Below are 22,903 nucleotides of genomic sequence, written 5' to 3'. Positions count from 1 at the left end.
TTGTTTTCAAAAGAAACTCTTAACTGCTGTGGCAGCAAAGTCAAGTCAGCGAGAGTCATTACTTGAGGCATTGCAGAGTAGATATATTGTTTAATTTGTACAAGCAAGTAGCCCATAAGTACAAACAAGTGAGCAGGAACAGTGTAAACTGTATCTTGTTCTCCTTTATGGTACTTGTCAATTTGCACATCAATCGTCTGAGAATTTGACTTGAGATAAGCAGAGAATCGTAAGTAAATAGCAGTTGCTAAAAGAATATTTAGGTACCTTTGGTTCGCTGTCGATAAGATGCCAAGCTGCTGCATCTCTGTCCATATCCCCCACGAGTGTTCAGAGTGTAATCCTAGACACATCTTCATGTTATTTGCTAGTAGAGTTGGGTAACGGAAAATCTTCTCTTTTACGCTCACATTCAGATTATCTGGAGGTTGAAATTTGACGAAGTCTGGCCGAAATGAAAATTTTTCAATATCCGCTCGAAAAGATTTAAGGCGTTTTTGTTGAACAGCTTTCTTTCCTTTTAACACCGAGTTTTCATATTGTTCCCTCGCTGTAATAAACTGATCAAAGAGCCGGCTATTATCGAGTGTTTCTCCGTTAGAGAGAATAACTACAGTAGAAGACAGGATGTCCGATTTGTCTGCAAGTTCATCGAATTTGGCTTCTGCTTCTTCTCGATAAAGATCCATCAAGTTGTCAACTGTACAAGTCAACTTGTAACCTCCCTCTTTACCATTACCCGTCGGAATATTCCCAGAATTTTTAGTTATTCCATCTATTCTGTAGCCGGTTGTGCATTGTTTCACCTGATTATCAAAATTTTCATAGCCTTTGAGTTCCGGAATATCAAATCCTTTGAGCGGACTTTCTCCCAGATTCCCTATTCTAAAGTAGGTGTCAACAGCTAATTTTTCAAAGTATTCTGATTCTTTCTCTATAATTAGGGCATATTCTAAATCAGAGTAGGGAGTTGCTTCTCCTTTGGCAATTGATCCTAGCCCTATTACCGCAAATTGACATGGCGAATATTTTCCTCTTTGTTTTAGTAAAACAACACTGTCTTGAAGAATTGTTCTTGACACTTTGATAAGACTATCACTGCACGCTCTACTATTTTGAAATAGTTGTTGACAGAAATCTTCAGCATTTTTTAAAGCCTATTCACTGAATTGCTCATCAGTGTCTAAAGCCTTGACTAAGCTGTCTAAACCAGCAAATTTATCTCTCGTCTCTTCTCTGTAGCTTGTCAGAAGTCGTTTGTGCTCATTGATTAACTGCTGATGCTGATCATAGCTGAGAGGATGGTTTCCTTTGTACCAGCTGTTTTCTATTTCATATACAAGTCTACACCTTGCCGGAGTTAAGTCTTGAGTGAGGCAGAAGTTAGCTAGCCCGTGAGACTAAAGATAGTAAATAATTAATAGGATATTAACAAGATTTCTGTGTTTCATAGTCTTACCTACATTTCAATCTGACTTCTGTTTTCAGTAAAGGGATTCACATCGCTATTAACATCAGCCCTCAATCATCGGTATAGCGGTTTACTGAATTTAGCTATGTAATTAATTACTCTCGCTAAGAAATAACTACATGTATTAAATTATGCTGCAGTTTCCTACTTTGTGCTTCACCATCCCATTGCGCTCAGTCTCCTTAAACACATCTTCACATTTTACTCTAGTTGATCTGGAAGACTGTAAACTTACCTGTAGATAGTGTCTCCAATTGCCAGACTGTTCTGCCCTCTTTTTGTAAGTTCTAGCTAACCATTCTATGTAAAAGAGCACATCCATTAGGTACTCAGTCTTTTTTCTTTCTCTATAATGATCAGAAATCAGAGATCTGAGCACAAGCTCAACTTAATTATTAAATACTTTCAATAATAGAGAGATTTCTGCCAAATTAGGTGATTGTGGGACAAATTTTTACCATAATAAGAGCTGTGTCTGTTCGTCCATCCAAAGCCATGACAACAGCACTATTGAAAACAGTTGTTTCGCACCAAACTTTAACTCCGACCCTCTGTTTTATATTGTGAAGTTTTTATAGTCCTTGGTCACACAGCCCATCAAGACCGTGTCATTCCAAGACAAAGGAACCCATAGTGTAATTCACTTTTATATTAGTATTTATGAATCCTGTTGTAAGGGTATTATACGCTTTTTTCAGAACCACTCATACCCTTGTATATTACCATTCTTGACATAGTTAGGAAACAGAATTTTGGACTTTTGGTAGCCTGACACGCCGGTTTGTTATTCTAATATTTTAGCACCTGCTATTTCACTGCATAGCATAAATGTCATTTGCTTATTTTCACTTACCCCCTTACTGCCTAGGAAGTTTTGCAGTGTCCAATCGTCTAAGATCTATCGCGGTTGGCTGACGTATGTCATAATTACTAAGCGAACATTTACAAGCATACGTAAATCAGAAATCATTTGAATTCCATATCTTACCCATGCTTTAAGTATTACTCTGCTCTTGTATCACTTCTTATATTTTTAGAATTGTGCAATTAGCATCAACCATTGACTGGATTAGCCTTTATATATTTTAAGTTTTCTGCTAGTGAAAGTTGGTATTTTCAATTAATATCATCTGTTTTAAAGTTTACCAGCTAAAACAAACCAGTCTAATTCTCGACATTAAATCTACACCTAAAATACAGTCCTCTAGATTTGCAAATCATAAACCAAATACTTGAACCACCAATCTAGCACTTAATAGTCCTAAATCAGAGGGCTACTACAATAGACCAGTGCGCTAACCACTACACCAATCAGCTGCATTGCTACATCACGGGATAATTATGCGCATACTGTTTACTCATGATGATTTCTCATGGTGCACGAGACTGTCGAGTGTACTAGAACCTTTAATCGCTGGGTTTCTATGCTTCGAATGAATTCGGAGTGGACCTCTGCCGATGAATTTGCACCCTACCTTTCAAATGATTCGGAGCTGCTCTTTATAAATTTTTCCGATACTAGCGATGTACTCCTCAAAACAGAAATTGTTTAAGTAGAATTGTTTTTGTGTTACAGACGCTTTGCAATTTACATTTTGTACACTTGTAGCCTTTGTACACTGGTGTCAATTTTGTACACCTTTAGCCTTTGTTCACTGGTGAAAATTTTGAACACCTGTAGCCACAATGCCAGATGAGTATTTTCTTTCTGTTTTTTCATTGCTGCCCTCTATATTATAAAGCAGCATCAGAAATTACTACTAGCTATATAGTTATTACTTCAGAGGCCCCATGAAAGATATACTTTTTTATGATGAAGAATTCTATATTAAATTGAATAAGAAAAAAGCCTCCATAAGCAAACAAGATAAACATGATATTATTAACATTGATAATGTGGCCAAAACAAACAAAAATGATATTACAGAATGTTGTAACCCTAAACCATAAGAAAAAAATAAAATGGTAATTACCTCATTATCGTCATATGAGCAATTCGCCGTTTGTGATAATAGTTATAAGTGACCCTAGTGGTGGTGTGATAAAATGGCTGAACATTATTACCTCCACTGTGAAAAGTTTAGTTAGGTATTATTGATTCGAATCGATCAAAAGTGAGCGTTTTTGTAACATCGAATAGTAATCTCACTGCGAATGCTTTTGCACAAATTTATCAAAGTAAAATGGCGCCGAATTCATTCGGATTTTACCATTTCTCTGATTCGGAGTGGAAGAAACTCCAAATTCATTCGAAACATGGAACTCAGTAAATGTGACTTCTTCTTTCCTTGTAAATGGTAATGACAAATCACTATGGCCTCTGTCTCGAAGATAGACAAAATTAGTAAATTCATTTAGGGGCCTCACTCAAATTACAGGAGTTATCCGAGGCATTATAAACAAATATATATATATATTTTTGTTATTATAGATTTGTATGCTTTTGTAGGTTTATTGGTTAATGCACTTCAGATTTATTTCACTGTGTGAATAAAACTATCGTAGCATCAGCAGAACTAAACAATTCTACTTACCATGATCTGTAGGAGACCCAGCTAAAAAGTTATGTTGTAAAGAAGAGTCAACAAAATGAACAAGCTTTGAAAGAACTAAACAGCAGGTTGGAAGCTTTCCTCAAAGTGGTGAAGTGAGTAAATAGAGATGAAGCACCATTTCTGAAAAATACAAAACAGATAAAAAACTTAAACACGGTCTGCTAATCTTCTGGCATATGTTATGGATAATCAGAAGCAAACATGTATTACACAGTGACTGTAGAAACGTGAGACCAATACACAGTGACTGTAGACATGTGAGACTGATACACAGTGACTGCAGAAATGTAAGACTGATATGCGGTGACTGTAGACATGTGAGACTAATACACAGTGACTGTAAACACGTGAAACTGATACAAAGGGACTGTAGACTTGTGAGACGAATTCACGGTGACCGTGGATACGTGAGCCTAGTACACAGTGACTGCAGACACGTGAGACTAATACACAGTGGCTGTAGACATGTGAAACTGATACACAGTGACCGCAGACATGTGAGACTGATACGCAGTGACTGTAGACATGTGAGGCTAAAACACAGTGACTGACATGTCAGAAAGCTTTGGAATTTCAATTAATATTTTCTTGTTTGGCATTCCTCGAGAATATCAAGACAGAAAATGTCTCTCCACCAGACCGACTGATTCTAAATAACAGTTATAAAGATATTATCAAAAGAATAATAACTTAGATAATCAGGTGAGATTAAAACCGTATATAAACTACAGTGGGTGATAATCAGATCAGACCTCTGTTAAACCATATATAGACTAAAGTACATGTAGGTGACAATCAGCTCAGACCTTTATTAAACCATATATAGACTATAGTAGGTGATAATCAGGTCAGACCTTTATTAAAACCGTATACAGACTATAGTAGGTGATAATCACGTCATACCTCTATTAAAACCATATAAAATATAGACTACAGTAAGTGATTATCAGGTCAGACCTCTATTAAACAATATATAGGTTATAGTAGGGGATAATCAGGTCAGACCTCTATTAAAACTGTATACAGACTATTATAGTCTATATATCATATCGCGATCATAGGTGACTATAGTAGGTGATAATCAGGTATTCAGGTCAGACCTCACTTTAAACAATATGTAGAAAAAACAAGTGAGTACAGATTTTTTGCGTATGTATGTGCACGGGCATTGATTTTGTATTTTTGTCTCTAAATAAGGGTTCAGGCATGTTGCCAAAAAATGAGTACAGCCCATGCTGTATTTTTGCGTTCCAACCAAACAACAGTTTTGTATTGCTTTTGTTAGCCTAAGACTGAGAATCGTTCAGAGTGATTTTCAGTTATAATAGTTGAATAAACTTCAACTTATCCACCTCACCTTTTTTTCACTTACTGGGGGGTTATAATTTGAAGCGTATTTTATAAAGACGGTGATGAAGATTGAATTATTGTTGTGGAATGTGATCTACTGAGAGCTGAGCCTAGGCCTGAGCTAAACCGAGCCGGGCTGTGCTCAGTCAGGCAGAATAACGAGGTGAGAGTTAAGCCAGTCAGAGCCAAGCCGAGCCAAGTAGAGCCAAGCAGAGCCAAGCCAAAGCCAAGCCGGGTCAAGTCCAGCCAAGTAAAACGAGAGGCGGGGCCTACCCGTATATAAGCCTGAACATTTGTACTAGAAAGCAGAGCTGTTCTGGGCCTGTTCATTGCCTGTTACTTGAGCATTCTTGTACAACTTATGAACTAAGCAGAAAATATATGTATAAACTCATGCACCGAGTCTTGCAATAGTGGAGGAAAGTGAAGGTCGCACAAAACATTTACACTGGTGGCAGCGGTGGGATAACTATGATCCCAAGAAACACTCCATCACGAGACTCGTACTGGATGTCTGGATGAACTTTCTACTGCCTTAAAAATGGCAGCAAAAAGAAACCCGAGCAACACAAGACAAGGACCTGCCTGAAAGATGGCGACACTGCTTCTGCTGGAGGAACTTCCTGGCAACAGGAAGAAACCCAGAGAGAGCTGTGGAAAGCTTTGCAGTATCGGACCCAGTAGATGCACTGCTTTAGGAGCAGAAACCTATTGAAGGCTCCAACAGGACTTGCCTGAGAAGGCAGCACTGCTCCTAATGAAAGAACTTCCCGGCAACAGGAAGAAACCAGAAAAAGAGCTGACGGCTACGGACTCAGTAGATCTACTGCTCTAAGAAAAAAGTAGAAACCTACTGAAAGCCCCAAACATGGCCAATAGAAGGGCATGAAGCGCCAATCTGGGACCCGACTGACTAGTCGAAACACTAGAACGGGTGCTATTGATGCCAAGGGCTGGAAACCGGCACCACGCTTCAGGACTCTCCGGTACACAGGAAAGGGAGATGTACAATATTTTATTGCCCGCTTTCTGAAGGTAGCCGATGCCAACCAGTGGACGAAAGGAGCAACCCTGTTACACTTCCGATAAACACTGAGCAAACAGACTGAGGACTGCGGGCGGGCCGAGGACCAGGAGGCCATTTTCAATGCCCTTCGGGCAAGATTCGGGCTATCGGCTAGGCAGGCGCTAAGCCAGCTTAACGCCCTTAGGCGAGAGGAAGAAACGACGCCTCAGGAGCATGCTATAAAGGTCAAGAAGTTGGTACGCATTGCGTACGGGGACCTGCTGAATCGACACCGAAATAGCATGGCTATGGAGACCTTTTGCAGCTCACTAAAGGACTCTGCCCTACAGCGACATCTGTTGGCCGTACATACGCTCACACTAGCTGACGCTGTACGGGCCAAAAATGATTACCTCCAGATCCAGGGAGGCAAACGCAAACCCACCGGATACTCGATACGGGCCCTGGAGGGAGGAACCTCCGACCAGGTGAACTCAGCCGAAACCGATATCATTGGACGATTAGCCCGGCCAGTCCAATCTCTCATGGAAAAGATGGAATGTATCCAGGAGCAGGTCCACACTACCATCGAGAGAAGGAATCAGGGCAGCTACCCTTTGCTTGGGTTGTGGCCAACAAGGGCACATACGGAAGAATTGCCCTCGCTACTCAAAATCGGTTTCGAAAAACGAAGGGGGCCACAGCAGTAGCTCTGACTACTGGCTGTGCCAAAGCCAAACAAACTTGGAAACACAGTAGGATTACACAGGATTCGGTGACAGCTGATGGTTGGTCTCAACCAGCAAAGACTAGGCCGAGGAAAATTTGTGCACAGGAAAGTCCTGTGGAGACACGAAACTACTACCAGTCTTTGAGCGAGGCCACTCTGAACATTCCCTCTGTCCCGGATACCGCCTACGCCCCTCCGTGTGAACGGCAGGGACGCAGCCTGAAACTAAAGAGGGTGACCTCTGAATCCCCTCCATACCAGACATTGAGAACTACCCCCACTGGACCGGATGGTCGGAAGCCTGCCTTAAAAGTGGCAGGACCAACCCCTTCTTTGCCGTGGGGATGGCAATTACAGGAGCCGCGGGTCTACCTCGGACATGGGACGGCCCGAAGGACCGACCCCATCCCACCGGGGAAAGGAAGTCTCCCAGGCCTCACGGAAGATGTCTTGGAAGACACCACTAGGACGCAAGACCTCAACCAACCTCACTCCACCAGCTATTTCCTCCTAGGGAAAATGGAGGGGCATCCGATCCAGTTTCTTGTAGAAACAGGATGCACCACAAACCTGATCAATAAGCAAGTCTTTAACCGATTGCCAGGAGCCGTACGAGACCAACTCAAGGAAAGTGACAGCCACGGGTTATTGACTGACACAGCACGGCTCCTCTTCTACGGGATAATCCGTTTGACCATCTGCCTGAGGGACGTAAGGACGGAGGAAATCTTTGTGGTCAGCCGTCTAATCGAGGATGCCATACTTGGAAAGTCATTCTTCGTGGCCCATCAGTGCTCTCTCAAGTTTGAGCAACCGGTGGTCTGAGTGGATGGCAAGCAGCTAGTCTGCACAGATCAGCATGGACAGCTGCTGCAGAGCAAAGTACAGGTGATCAGGAGGTGGTGGTTCCTGTCCAAACGGAGATGGCAATACACTGTCGCATCACCACACGAAATTACTGCTCTATGGGACTGATTGAAGGATTTCCCGACGGTCCCAGCCCGACTGAATCAACCGGGACCCAAGGGACAGGTCATCACCCACTGCATGAATGCTACGGAGCTGCCATTGACTTTTTGGTCAGGAGCCACTATAGGCACTTACATGGGGGTAGAGACCCCACAGGTCGAAGAGGACGACCCCTTATTGAATGAAGCCGGTCCAATGTCAATCAATGGAGTGCCGCTCGCCTTGAGGAGTTGTTCCAGGCGACCCAGCCAAACTGTGAGGGGACAGGCCAGATGGCGAAGTTGGCCTCCTTGCTGAGTTGATATGCCACCGTGTTCAGTATGGGTGACGACGACGTAGGGAGGACTTCCGAGGGGAAACATTCTATTCCGCTTAAGAAAGGCACTCAGTCGATCCGGCAACCCTCCCACAGACTCGGATCGGAGAAGGAGGCAGAGGCCGAGAGGCAGGTCCAGGATCTGCTTAAGAGGGGGCTTATTGAACCAGCTGGAGGAGCTTGGAGTGCCCCTGTAGTTATGGTCCAAAAAAAGGATGGGAAGTGGCACTTCTGCATAGACTACCGGTGTTTGAACGCCATCACCGAGCAGGATGCCTACCCACTACCCAAGATCGACGACAGCCTGGATGCCCTGTCTGGCAGCCACTACTTCAGCACGTTCGACCTGGTGAGCGGGTATTGGCAGAAGGTTTTCTAGAGACTCCACAAGGCAGGACTGAAACTAAAACCTTTCAAATGCAAACTGTTGCAACCCCAGGTCCGATACCTGGTTCACATAGTAAGACCGGACGAAGTCTCTACAGACCCTGACAAGGTAAAGGCAGTCACGAAATGGCCAAACCCGCGCAGTGAAGGAACTCCTGACAGTATATTCCGGAGTTCGCCCCTATAGCACATCCCTTGCACCAGCTTACTGCAAAAGGAGAGCTCTGGATATGGACGGAAGGGGAACAGGTCACCTTCAACAAGCTGAAGGACAGTATCAGCACCGCCACGATCTTGGATTACCCGGACCCCTGGAGGCAGTACATCCTGGACACGGATGCCAGCGGATGTGGAGTGGAGCCGTGCTGTCTCAAGTACAGAAGGGCTGCGAGAGGGTCATAGTCTACTACAGCAAAACCCTCACCCCTTCGGAACGCAATTACTGCGCCACTCGACAAGAATTGGTTGCGGTATTCAAGGCAGTTGAGCACTTTCGGCCTTATATGTATGGTCAGAAGTTCCTTCTACGGACGGACCACGCTTCACTCCGGTGGCTATGTAGGAGGAAGGAACCCTCGAACCAGGTAGCCCAGTAGCTCGAGATCCTGGTAGAGTTCCGCTTCTTTCTGGAGCATTGGTCAGGGACTTGCCACGGGAATGCAGATAGGCTAAGAAGGCAAACTTGCAAGGACTGCCGGCAATGCGTGAGCATTGAAGCCAGCAACTCGCACTGGTCTCCCACTGCAACAGTGGCAGGATTGAACCTGATGACAAGACCGAAGGGCGAGCTGGCAAGGACACAGGCCACCGGACAAAGACCAGTGGCCATCATGTACCATGCTACTGCCACAGGAGAAGAGGTGCTAGTGGAACACCTGGAACTCGGAAGCAGAGAGCTGGATATCCTGCATCACATGCGAGGCTCTCTGCGCATGCGACAGGACGACGGGCTGGAAGCACACGTGGCCCCGCAGGGCCACGCTAGATGGTGCGTCATCTGCCCCCGGGCAATGCGGGAGACCACGGTGTGGCAAACGCACGCCCTGGCTCACTCTGGGGTGGGAAGAACAATAAGCCACCTCTAGCTGACTTGATTATCAAGAGTTGTGAGATGTGCCAGGCCGCAAAGCATAGAGGGAAAAAGGCGGCCGGAGGGAAAAGAAGGCTCTACGCCGGATGACCTTGGCAGAAGATGGCCGTGGACCTGGTGGGGCTATTTTCGGTAACGCCTAAGGGAGCAAGTGGGTGCTGGTCTTCACTGACCACTTCACCCAATCGCAGGATGCACTGGCACTACCTGACGCTACGGCCTCGGTGGTTGCAAATGCACTCGACGAGCGGGTCTTTTGCTACCTGGGGCTTCCAGAGCAGATCCACACGGACAAGGGAGCGCAGTTTGAGAGTCATTTGATGGCCGAACTGTGCCAACTCTGGAACGTGGCCAAGACACATACTACTCTTTACAACCCACAAGCCAATGGAATCGTGGAACAGAATAACCAGGGACTCGAAGATTCCTTGAGGGCATTACTCCTAGCCCGGAGACAGGACGAATGAGATCTGTTGCTTTCCCAGCTGATGAGGGCATACCGAGGCACCACTCACTCCGCAACCAAAAAAGCAGCCAACATGCTGATACTAGGACTGGAGCTGAGGTTGCCGGACTAGCTGGACAGTCACCCCCACCGACCGAGTTCTTTCCTGCCCACGAGCACGCCCTCAAGGTGCAGCAAAGGCTACAAATGGTACACGAGGCACTACGACAGAGCCAGATAGAAGTGAGACAGCAGGACCGGGAGGAGCCACCGCTGTATGCCCCAGGCGACTGGGTATGGCTCACGAACAAATGTCGAAAACGGGGAGAAAATCCCAAGCTGCAAGCAAAGTTCGTGGGACCATACCAGATCTAAAAGGCCTGGGGCAACCACACATATCTGGTGGAACAACAGGGCCAGTCTTCCATCCAGAGCGAAGCAAGGCTGAAGCCCTACCATGCTTGAGATGCATGCCAGGCATCTCAAGCATGGTTGGGTATGCTAGGCATCTCAAGCATGGCTCTGGCATGCCTAGCATCAGGCATCATGCCTGATGCTACCATTCCAGGGAGACTGGGACAAACCTCGGCCACTCTGGAGCCAAGGGGGGCCCTAACATGAAAGTGGCTCGACCCAGCAGGCCGGAGAAAAGCCGGAGGAAGTCAGGAGCGCTCCAGTGCTAATGATGCCGCCCTCCAACCAGAAAAAAATTGTTGATGGAAGCTGCAGAAAAACGAAGACAGGAGACAACTCCCAAAGAAAACCCGGCCGGACTGGAGGAAGGAGAGTGCCAAAGACCGAGTTCAGTAAAAATCAATAAGAGAAGAAGTTCTGGGAGAACCGGAATCAATCCCGGAGGCCGGAGAAACCGTGACTCCAGATATCCCATCAATTCCGGAAATCCCATCAGGTACAGTCCGGCACAGTCCGAGACCGGCCCAAACCACTAGGAAGCCAAAACGATACGGGGATGGGGTATGCTACTCCATGAAATTGTCAGAAAATGATCCGGAGGTCGAACATGAAGGCAGTAAAACGAACCTCACAGACGTGACCAAAGCTTTCCTTTTAAAACACTTGTTTTCTCTGGACGACGTTAGGGCACTCGAGAAGATAGGCAGTGAAGGTAACACCTCGCTACAGAATTTATTGTCTTCGGTCACAACTAGCTTGAAAGAAGCTGAGGAAGCACTGGGTGCACCCGAGCCGGTAGGTGTGGCAGCACCCAAAGGAGATCAGGAGTGGGAGGAGGCGACTGCCGAGGTCAGCACGAGCTGACCCGAAGAAGCTGTCTCCGAAGCAAATGATGAGGACCTGGACAGAACCCTGACAAGAGAGGAGAAGGTCTGCCGAGTGGCTACCATAAGCTCTCTCCCAAGGTCTAGATTGGAGACTGTGGTCACCAATGGAGGGGAGAGTGTTGTGGAATGTGATCTGCTGAGAGCTGAGCCTAGGGCTGAGCTAAACCGAGCCGGGCTGCGCTCAGTCAGGCAGAATAACGAGGTGAGAGTTAAGCCAGTCGGAGCCAAGCCGAGCCAAGTAGAGCCAAGCAGAGCCAAGCCAAAGCCGAGCCGGGTCAAGTCTAGCCAAGCAGAACAAGAATCGGGGCCTACCCGCTATATAAGCCTGAACATTTGTGCCAGAGAGCAGAGCTGTTCTCGGCCTGTTCATTGCCTGTTACTTGAGCATTCTTGTACAACTTATGAACTAAGCAGAAGATATATGTACAAACTCATGCACCGAGTCTTGTACTAGTGGAGGAAAGTCAAGGTCGCACAAAACTTTTGTCATATGAATGGATGCAGCGCTTTAGAATCCGTTGTCTTTTATAGCTTAGAATATGTGATACATAAGATCTTTGAACTCGTGCAACATTCCTCCCTCTATTGTATTGATTGATAAAATACTACAAATGTACCAATAAGCTTGATGACAATTTGCTTTGCACAAAAATGCAGCACTTAAAAGAGAGCATGACCTCTCAAGCAAACCATTTTCTTGAAAATCATAATCAGCTATTTGAAAGCCTTTTTGATTGGTCAGCGCCCAACTACACCGAAACAACACACAGGTAAAATAAGACAACTCCTAGTAACTATCTTTGGGAGATTAGATGCAAGAATAAAAGATGAATGGAACATACGATGGAGTAAATAAAGGAAGCAGGTGCCTACTTAAGTAAACAACAAATATTAGTATTAGTGAAATATGAAATCTTAAGAAACCTATAGAAGAATTATGATTTGTCAAAAAGATAGTTTTAGCCAATCAGAGTAACAAAGCGGCTTGAGACAGCCAATTAGGCAGTTCAACTCAAATAGTACCAATTTTCAAAATGTTATTAACTCCGCCTCAATTTTAGAGTTTCTTTAGATCTATTGGAGAAAGCTCTATAAAAATTTAAAAATCACCGCTTAAGAAATCACTAGAACTTTGCTAAGTCCTGCGTCAGGAGGAATTTCGGCCTATGTGATGGCTAATAATACACTGACTAGCTTTATAAAATACTTAGCATTTGTTCAACGGTGTTCTCACTTAATGACCTAGTGTAAAGGAAACTGTAGTATCTCCTTTACTGCCTCACAAAAATCTACCTTCTTCAGTACAAGGCACAGATGTATATTTTATAAATATACTAGCTGTGCCTCCCGGCGTTGCCCGGGTATTAAACATCAGCTTATAAACAATGAGAAGTGATGAGAGTTGCCTACCACTTGCTTTTAGCATGTCACATTGCCAATGGAAAATGGTATTAAAAATCAGCTTATAAACAATGAGAAGTAATGAGAGCTGTAATTTGTCTTTGTAATTCAAGTTATGTCATCAAGCTTATTGCCTGCCACTTGCTGGTAGGCAACTCTCCAGCAAGTGGCAGGCCATTGCCAAGTGGACTGAAACATTGCCAATAGAAAATTCCAGAAAGCTAGTTAATAAGGCTTCTAATGACGGTACACCATTACATTCTAATAATAGCTATAGCCAGAATGCATACAGACGACAGACATACTTTGAGAAATACAGTCAAACATGGATAACTCAAACTTCACGGGACCGAGCGAAAGTGTTTGAATTATAGGAGCGTTCAAGTTATCGGAGCACTGTCACAAGTCCATGTATTTATCCCACGACCAAACACGAGCAAAGCGATTGTTCGGGAGATTTATGATAAATGCATATGTGCACACAACTCCCGAAAAATTCTCCGCTAGCGGCTGCGACCAAACCCTTGTACCAAAATCTCATCAACAAATTTAACCATTTTTGTGTAGTCGTTTAAGTATAATAATGATACAAAACACATATAAACCTATTTAAATATGTTACCAAGTCTTTGAAAAGTTTCTGCAATATCCTAAAACTAACCCGCCTGATCGGATTATACATAAAAAGACAGATTAATTTGGCCTAAAATCGAAATAAAAACTTGACAAGCCTAATTTAAGCAAAATTAAGACTGGCCAACGAAACGCCGATAAGGCCGTGTGACAGAGAGTAGAACCATTAAGTCGTGCGAAATTCACGAGAAAAAAACGTGCATATTTTACCAGTCTATGACATTGTCCAATTGCCGAAGGTTTTATGTAATTATCGTCAATGTATTGAAAAGTAATCATTTCTTTTCTGCCGATTCTACTGGACTAACATTTTGAACACTTATAATAAGTACTTTGGTATTCCAACTGATGTCCAAAGCAGTGAAAGTAAAGGAAAGGACGAAGACATTTTTCTAACGATTATTTTTCTTTTTTAACGATTTCTAATAATACAATATATAATTAACGTAGAAGTACTAAAAAATAATCGTTTCTTTTTGCTATAGTTAAGTTATAGGCCTACATTTTCTCATAGATATACATCTACTTCTATGACAACCAGCTAAAATCTGTTAGAATTTTAAATTCAGCATAACTTTTTAGATATAAATACAGAAATCTAAATAAATATCACAACTTCTTGATATTGGTTGCTATGACCAATGATATACAGCCCCCAGCCTGTTTATATTACACAGCAGCTGCCATTTTACTTCTAATATTGCATTTCTCCTGTTGCAGGGAAGATATATAAACATATAATATTTTCCTTTCATTATTACTGTTTGTTGTACATAATAACACCCAGTAGTACATTACAGCTACCATTGCAGCTACCATTGCAGTTCTCCTATTGCACTGCAGTGCCATTTGACTGCTAACATTGCATTTCTCAACCGGCAGTACCCTATCTTTTTCCATTATCACTTTTGTCGGGGGCTGTGTGACAGTGGAATTTCTAGTAAGAGCTATAGCCGGACATACACATACACATACACAGACACAGAAACACACACAAAAATTGAGAAATACCTGAATGTTCAGGATTGCCTGCATAGTAAAAACTCTTTGCAAAGAAAACTCATTTTATTAATATATAACAACATTTACCATTCTAACTTTCAAACTTTATATCATGAGAAAAGTGTTATGTAGAGTTCAAATAAATTTAGAGAAAATAAAACAACTGTGAAGGTGTTTAAATATAAAATAATTAGCAAGTAGTGGCTCGAAAAGGTTTGTTCTGCTATAATGCTTGCAATGAAAATCGATTTGATACTGATACAATTAATACGCACTGAGAAAACAAAATGAAAATCCTAAATATGTTTAATAATAATAATAATTCTTGCATAAAAGTGTGTGTATAAAAAAGGTTACTGGTTCATCAGAAGCTATCCATCAAAATTTGAATACGACGATACTGGTACAAATGTATAGCAGTGAGGCACTCGAGGGTACTTTGTCTGATTGAACTGAGAGAGAATGTAGAGACAATTCCTACTTGAGATAACACGGCATACAAATCACATGAAAAGTTTTAAGCTTTCAGTTTTAGCGCTTAGGAAGAACTGGAAATTTAAATTGTGTAACAGCACATTTGAAATTGAAAGATCACATTTGAAAAATACGTAAAAACTCAAAAATAGGTAACAGATTTTAAAATGGATTTTAAAAAACTTAAAAAAAAAACAAACACAATAGGTAAAATTAATTAATAATATAAAGTACATATTTTGCTTGCAACCTGCAATCGTAATATTGATAGATGAGATAACAGCGACACGGCACTGCAACAGCAAGGAAGGCATAGCTTTCACTCAGTGGCATCAAACTCTCATTGTTCGATCTACATGTATTTGACAATGTAATACACGATTTAGGAGTGTCGACTGTGGTTGCAGCACCTATAGGCTGGTTAACACTATATCACAGTATATCAGTGTTTTCCTTTCAGCGTTCATCGTTGATTATGTGAACCGTAAACCGATGACATTGACAAAGCATCGCGGACGCATCAAGTAAGTTTGTTAAACTTTCTCAATATTTTGCTGAGCATCGGACGACCGTCTTTTAAATGTCAACCATTTCGACTATCGACGACTGCCTGTACGATGTGAACCATTTCGGCGATGGTAATTCGCGGTTGCTGATAGCGTGACTTATTCATTTCTGTTAAAGATAGTTGCTGCAGGACTAATATCTGATTCAAGCACTCGAAAACAAAGAGATTGCTTCGCAAAAAAATTAAAAAGAAAAATAGGAACACTACGTCAGGGAGTATTTGCTAATGCAAACACGGATGGGTTTATGATAGTGTGAACAATGTTATCATTGTTGATCACCAAAGTATTGTGGCAACAAATCTGATATATGGTGATATAGTGGGAACAAGTCTTATATAAGCATAGCGTCAGCTATGCATTTATTCAGTGTGTGCAGCCAGAGTTTATGAAGGAAAAGTGAAAAACACATAAAGTACACGTGTATCTTGCCCACAGCTCGCGCACAGCTCGCGCGTATCTCGCGCGTATCTTACATATCTCTCATGTGTATCTTTGTGTAACGCAATATTTTTGGGCAAGCAAAAACAATCTCAGATGCATTTCTAGCAAGCTCCATATAGATTAAACTCACCCATGTTACTGATTTCAGCGAAATCATTATTTTGCGTTTAGTATTTTTTCGTTTGAACAACCTTGAACGTTTGTAAAGTTGATTTTTATTTTTTAATATATAGATATGCTAAATGTTCAAGTATGACAAAAGGTTTACAGCGAGCAATATATTGAATAGTTACTCATGGCCAGTGGTGTCTACTAGATGATTTAGTTTGACTGGGGTCAATAGGAACATCATGGGTACACCATAAAGTGACCTGTTACTGTGTTATTAGGTAATTTAAGTTAAATAAAAAGAAAAACTCATAGCTTTTGTAGAACCAAATGTTTTTACTCACCAGACTTCCTGAATGTCGCTGTTGACTTCACTGACAAGTATTTTAGCAAAATGGAAGCGACTTGATTAGATAGTAGGGTAGGTTGTTAGCTTGACTCACGGTGGTGGAATGAAGTAAACGAAGCTATGACCACATCTCTGAAATGTTGTTTGTAGATGACGTGAAACCAATTGAAATACAATCTGCCATTGTAAACAATCAGCAACTGATAGTTGAGGCATAATACACAACGTTTGAAGACAGGATGACAATATCTGATCGATACTTTTATTGCAAGGAAAACTCGCTCAAGGTAATTAAACAAGGAGCTATATCTGTATTGAAGACTGGATTCTACAGTAGATACACTTAATGGTAATCAACTGATTTGATTCAGTTTCTCTGCAAAACTCATTAATTAATAACATAGAATAGCAAAAGAATTATTAGTGCTGATGTGTTAAAGAAGTATATAAGATGGTACTTACATGCCGTCTGCTATGTCTTCATCATTAAGGCTTCATTTCAGTGCTTCCAAGGATCAATGGCTAATGTTATATAGAGTTTCTGCTCAGAATTTATTTCGGCCATTCATGATTCATCTCAGCACCTTTGGAAGAGATGTAAGAAACAGTTGTCAGGTAAACAGTATGGGACAAGGTGGGAGAGCAGAGATTTTCAGACCACCCAGTACTAGGAAAACACCACAAAATGACCTCATAGAGCCGTTTACTCAAGATACCACGTAGGTAGTTGGCTAGCGCAGCTGCCATAGTTGATAACAGCTGATAAGTGGTACTAGCTGTTCTTACTGCAGCTGATATGAAATAACTCTAGGAATAGTCAACATTCGTCCAAGATAAGAAGTCATGAATGCATAAACAGTAATCTCTTCGCCCTCACTGTTTCTACTACAGCGGCTTGGGTATACCGAAATTCAGTGCAAACATATTTGGATATGTGTAGTAATACTCCCTCCGTATCATGACCAAGGTATAAATGCAGAGCACACAGTCTACTGATATGAGAGTTCCTTAGTAGCGACCTGGCAGATGTCAAGGATGAGAGTATTATATCTTCCATAAACAGCTCAAAACTACTTTGTAAATATTGAATATAATTTGGCCATCCCTTATAAACCCCTTCCCAAATAATTAGCAACCATTCAGAACATTCTAGATACAAAACAGAAACAACCTTGCCTAAATATTTTCATCTTTGACAATTTTGATCAAGATGTTGTCACTGATAGGGTTGCCGCTGGTACCGATCCCTATCTAGACGATATATTGAGATAAAAATCAGCTGTGCTTGTTGAGGTTGTTGGAGAACATTTGCTAAATTTCATGTTAGTCCCTAAAACCCTGAAGATTTGAGTGAAGCCCGTCTGTTAGGCTTGCGAGTAACATGTGATATACTGGGAATATATAAGAGGAAGCGTGATGCCAGCCTTCCTACCGAAGACACTGTTGCCACAAAACGAGACTTATTTTCTGCGTGTGGCGAACCGTTGGATCATTATCCTGTAGCTGGGTGGTTACGTGTTGCATGCAGCTACCTGCACTATGTTCCCATGGCCCGCATGATGCGCGAATTTGAGCCAATTCGGAAGTTAACCGTATCATGGCAAAGCATAGACATATAAACTTTTATATATCTATGTTTTATATATCTGTAGAAAAGTCATAAATCCGCAAGCTAAGCGAGTTTTGCGGATCCATCATGCTAGTGAAGAATGAAAACAACACTTATTAAAATACCGCACCGGGTATTCAACTTTAAACATTTTCAATACTTCCGTTCGTCCTTTCTCGATCGAGTTTCATGGGTTTGCGTCGCTAGCATGTGCGCCGTGCTGTTTTGAGCTGAGAGTGGTTGTATATAGGTTGGTATATTTCTGACAACTGACATGAGAGGGTAAAGCAGCAACATAAAAGGAGCAGCAGATCGAGTAAATACCGAGTAAACATGAAACAATTATATTGAGATAAACATGAGTTCAGAGAAAAAACTGCATAGTTAGAATTACCGTATAACACTGACAAAAGGCTAAATATTGAGAGGGACGAAAAGCCACATTACATATGTCAACACGTCGCTAATTTAGTTGTTAATTTTTAACTTATAGCGTACAATTCCTTATCTTTTTTCAACAAGGCCCCAGAGTGAATCCGCATCATGCGCATGTCCATAGAAACACTTCCCTAATTCACACGGTAACACAACTCCAAATCCGCCTGATGCGAGTCATAGAAACAAACTGATGAAGACTGACCCCAGAAGGAACATAAGATAATGTGATACTCAACTATGTAACAATAACAATAATAGTAGCAATAATGTTCTCTAGTTTTCTCCGTTGACAATCATGGTGATGATTTAACTGAAGTGAACCAGAACACTTTAGACATGCAAAAATGAAACAGTACGCAAAGTCATAGACATCGAGAATGAAATAAATGAAATGCACCGAGTTCCTCATCTTGGACTGAAGAAAATGTGGTATCTTACAAAGTTATCTTATCTTGCACATTTAGAAATAAAGTACCAAAGGAAACGATTGAGACGGTTGCAAAGCTATTTAAAGAATAGAGAAATCATCCCACGACCACACGAGCGGAGCGGAAGTGTGGGAGTTTTATGATAAATGCATGCGCACACAACTTACGAAAATTATTCATCAACAATGAGACGAACCCTCGTCAAGAAATTTCATCAAAAGATTTAAGCATCGGAATTTAAAGTCGTTAAAGTATAATAACGATACAAAACACATTTAAACCTATTTAAATATGTTACCAAGTCTTTGTAAACCAACGATAATATCTTAAAACTTACCTATCTGATCGGATTATACACCAATAGGCAGATTAATTTGAACGAAAACTGCCACAAAAAGCTTGAAAAGCTCGGTTTAATAAAAGTTAAGACCGAAAATTGAAACGCCAATAAAGCCGTGCGACCGATTGTAGAACTATTTAGCAGTGCGCATTTCACGATAAAACCGTGCTCATTTCATCAGTCTATGGCATTTTTCACTTGTAATCGAATTTATCGAAGGTTTCTGTAATAAACCTAGACCGTTTGAGGCGTAGACCGATTTACAGGTACGAAATTGTGGTACACAGTTTATCAGCCTGTGTTTTTGTCCAATCACCGAAGGTTTCATTATTTGAAACGTTAACCGAAATTCTTTACAACTTATGTACAAGCTAGGGCCGAACTACAACGCCCCTTCATGACGAGAACATTTTTTATTTTGCTACAGTTTTATACGCGTGAATACTCTTATTCGCTTTCTGTTAAAGATCACTTATGGTTATATTAATAATGGTTATTAAAATTTAAGATGGTTATTTTAATAATATCAGTGCATTTTACTTATAATATTGGCCAACATTGCATTTCTCCTATTGCAAGGGAGAGATATAAACGTGTAATATTTTCCTTTCATTGTTGTTGTTTGTCATGACCAAACACTTGTTAAATAAATTTTCTAAAAACCTATATAAATACCACTTCTCGATATTGCTACCTATTACGTTTTGAAATGTAATCAAAATTGTGTATTGTTTTTCTATTATTACTATATTAATAAAATTAATTATTCTAAGAATATCAGTGCATTTTACTTCTAATATTGGCCAATATTGCATTTCTCCTATTGCAGGGGGAAAATATAAACATCTTTTCCATTCATTATTGCTTATTGTTGTATATAATAACACCCACACCCAGTACATTACAGCTACCATTGCAGTTATCCTATTGCACTGCAGAGCCATTTGATTGCTAATATTGCATTTCTCAACCATCAGTACCCTTTATTTTTTTGCCAGTATCTCTGGCCATCTCTTTGGTCGTGGGCTGTATGACAGTGGAATTTCTAGTAATATTATTATGCTTTATTAGTTATCTTGAGGTGTTGACTGATGTTCTAAAAAAGAATCAAGAAGATTGACCCACTAGAAGCTGAGATATAGCCAGCCAAACACAGGTCTGCCTAATAACCAATCAGGAGAAAACCCTTGGAAATCCCGAGAACTGTGACGTATGAAATCGACTTATTGGTAATGTGCCGGAGTTGCCCACCCTTACCGCCGTTACGTATAATGATTGTTTTAGGCTACGAGATGTGAAACGCTTCTCGCGTTAGTAAAGAATTTACAGGCTAGCTCTGGTTTCTCAGAAAAATAAAGCAAACATTGTGTGGTAAAGGCATTTGCCCATAACCCCTCGCCATGATTTTTCAAAACAGAAGAGCAGATTTTGACTATTGTGCTCCAAATTTTAATTTGACCTCCACGGATATGCTCCGAAGATCCTCTGTCCAACGAACGGCGTGTGTATAGTTTATATGCGACATCCGCGATTTGCAGTTTGTTTAGAATAAAAAATATGAATGTGAATTTTTGTTCATTCATCATTTTCCTACTGTGTACCTACTGCAGCATTCAGTTGATTTTCATGATTATCGTCACTATTAACAGACTGTAACTTCAAAAAAAAACGATAACTTTTGATTTGATTTTTCTATTTATCTATAATCTTATGTATGATTATTTTTTATGATTAATATAATAATCATAATGCATATTATACAAAATAATAATATAACTGTGTCTAGAACAAATGATGTAACTAATATAACTTGTAGAAAACTCCAAATGGTAACCGAGATTGATGATTGATTTAATTGATTCCATTTATTAGCTATAGTTAAAAAAATCTGAACAGCGCTAAAGATGAGTCTGAATAGGAAGCTAAGTGCGAGAACAACAAAACTGATCTGAACTAGCAAGATAGCGACCTAACTGACTAAAGATAGTAAAGTGTTGCGAAATAATAGATGCGTGTAATTATTTTATGCTAAAACTAATCTACACGTCAGAGGGACTGGTTCGGAATTCTCCCAATTTGATTGTTCTATACTTCCAGGGATTAAACCAATTAAAACGTCGTGATTGTTATAGGAGAGCACATTAGTTGGCTTAATTGACCAATGGCACACAAGTCGATTTCATACGTCATACATTGATGATTACCAAAACACTTGTGTTTTTTGGTAAACCTGTGTTTGGCTGGCTATATCTCAGCTTGTGGTTGGTCAATCTCTTTGATTCTTTTTTTAGAACATTAGTCAACACCTCAAGATAAGTAATAAAGCATAATAATATTATGCTTTCTCTATTCTTTAAATTAAAAACTAATGATGAGATGATATTAAGTAAGCTCTAACATTTTAATGCAGTCGCTACATTTGCAGAACTTGCCATCGTCAAAAGAGGTAGCCACATTTTATATTTCATGATTTATCTTAAAAAAGTGATAGCTCGCCAGAGAGGATATCCATTATATAAATTTATTATTTGCTTACCACCGGGTTTAGTTAAGTTTTTAGATTAACTCAAGCTAAAACTCTGTACATAACTCTCACAATCTGGAATTCTGGCAGCAATTTACGCGCTGACTTTACTGAACATGAAATTTAAGCTTTTTTGTACAAATTGTGTTCGTCGCATGATTCTGACTGATCACAGAAGTATGAACTATCTAAAAGCCATTGCGATAAAATGTCCCAAGTTGATGGGTAAGTATATCCAAAGTAGTTTGCATGATATTGTAACAAGTACCCTGGCAGTCTGCTGCGCTGTGAGAAACTGTCAAATTTTCCAATAAAGTACAAAGAATAAGTATACACACAATTATTCTGTAAAGTCTAAGGTTTGTAAAATTGGTAAAAATGATCGGTCAGTATAGTTGTTAGTGGGTTAGTTCGCTGAGTGGACAGTCGGAAGTTTGAATCCTGTGTGATGCGATATTTTTCCTAATATTCAACCATGGCTTTAGACGCATGGGTACAGCTCTCATTGGAAAAAGATTGCAAGGAGACGCAGTCATAAGCCATCCCAGAGACATTGCCAAAACTGGCTTCAAGTTTGTGGTACAAACTTTGTCAAAAGAGTGCATACTATAATCGCCTATATTTTGGTTACTTTCACTCATCTTTGCAACCGTAGTGTTTGGAACGGAGTTGCAGTGTTTAAAATGGTGACTCATCTCTGTTGGTACTTCTATTAATCCAGGATTGCTGCAACTGTTTTTACATAGTAAGGCGCCATGTTAACATTTTGAGTGCTTCGGTTTATATCAAAGTTTATAGAGATTGTTGTACTTCAAGACTGAGGCTTTTTGGTACAGTATATTAGTCCGAACAAAGTTTGATTAATTAGGTTTTGTTTTGCGAATCAGTCAAACATTGAAAAACATTTTTTCTCTTTTTGAAACAAGCTAAAATCTTGTGTTGTATTGCCCTTTGCCAAACTCTAACT

General features: G+C 40.9%; 1 long non-coding RNA gene across 1 annotated transcript; it reads right to left on the bottom strand.

Annotated features, from left to right (window-relative positions):
- Positions 1-4,016: 4,016 nt before the first annotated feature.
- LOC137407737 (uncharacterized) lies at positions 4,017-17,176 on the bottom strand. Its single transcript, XR_010980036.1, has 3 exons — positions 17,060-17,176; positions 16,593-16,729; positions 4,017-4,146 (listed from the first exon to the last, which is right to left on the bottom strand). It is a non-coding gene; the product is annotated as an uncharacterized lncRNA (long non-coding RNA).
- Positions 17,177-22,903: the final 5,727 nt, after the last annotated feature.

The sequence above is a fragment of the Watersipora subatra genome, chromosome 11, assembly GCF_963576615.1.
Source record: "Watersipora subatra chromosome 11, tzWatSuba1.1, whole genome shotgun sequence".
Lineage (NCBI taxonomy): Eukaryota > Metazoa > Bryozoa > Gymnolaemata > Cheilostomatida > Watersiporidae > Watersipora > Watersipora subatra.
Note: the sequence above shows the minus strand (reverse complement) of the source record. Positions and strands in the feature narration are given on the sequence as shown.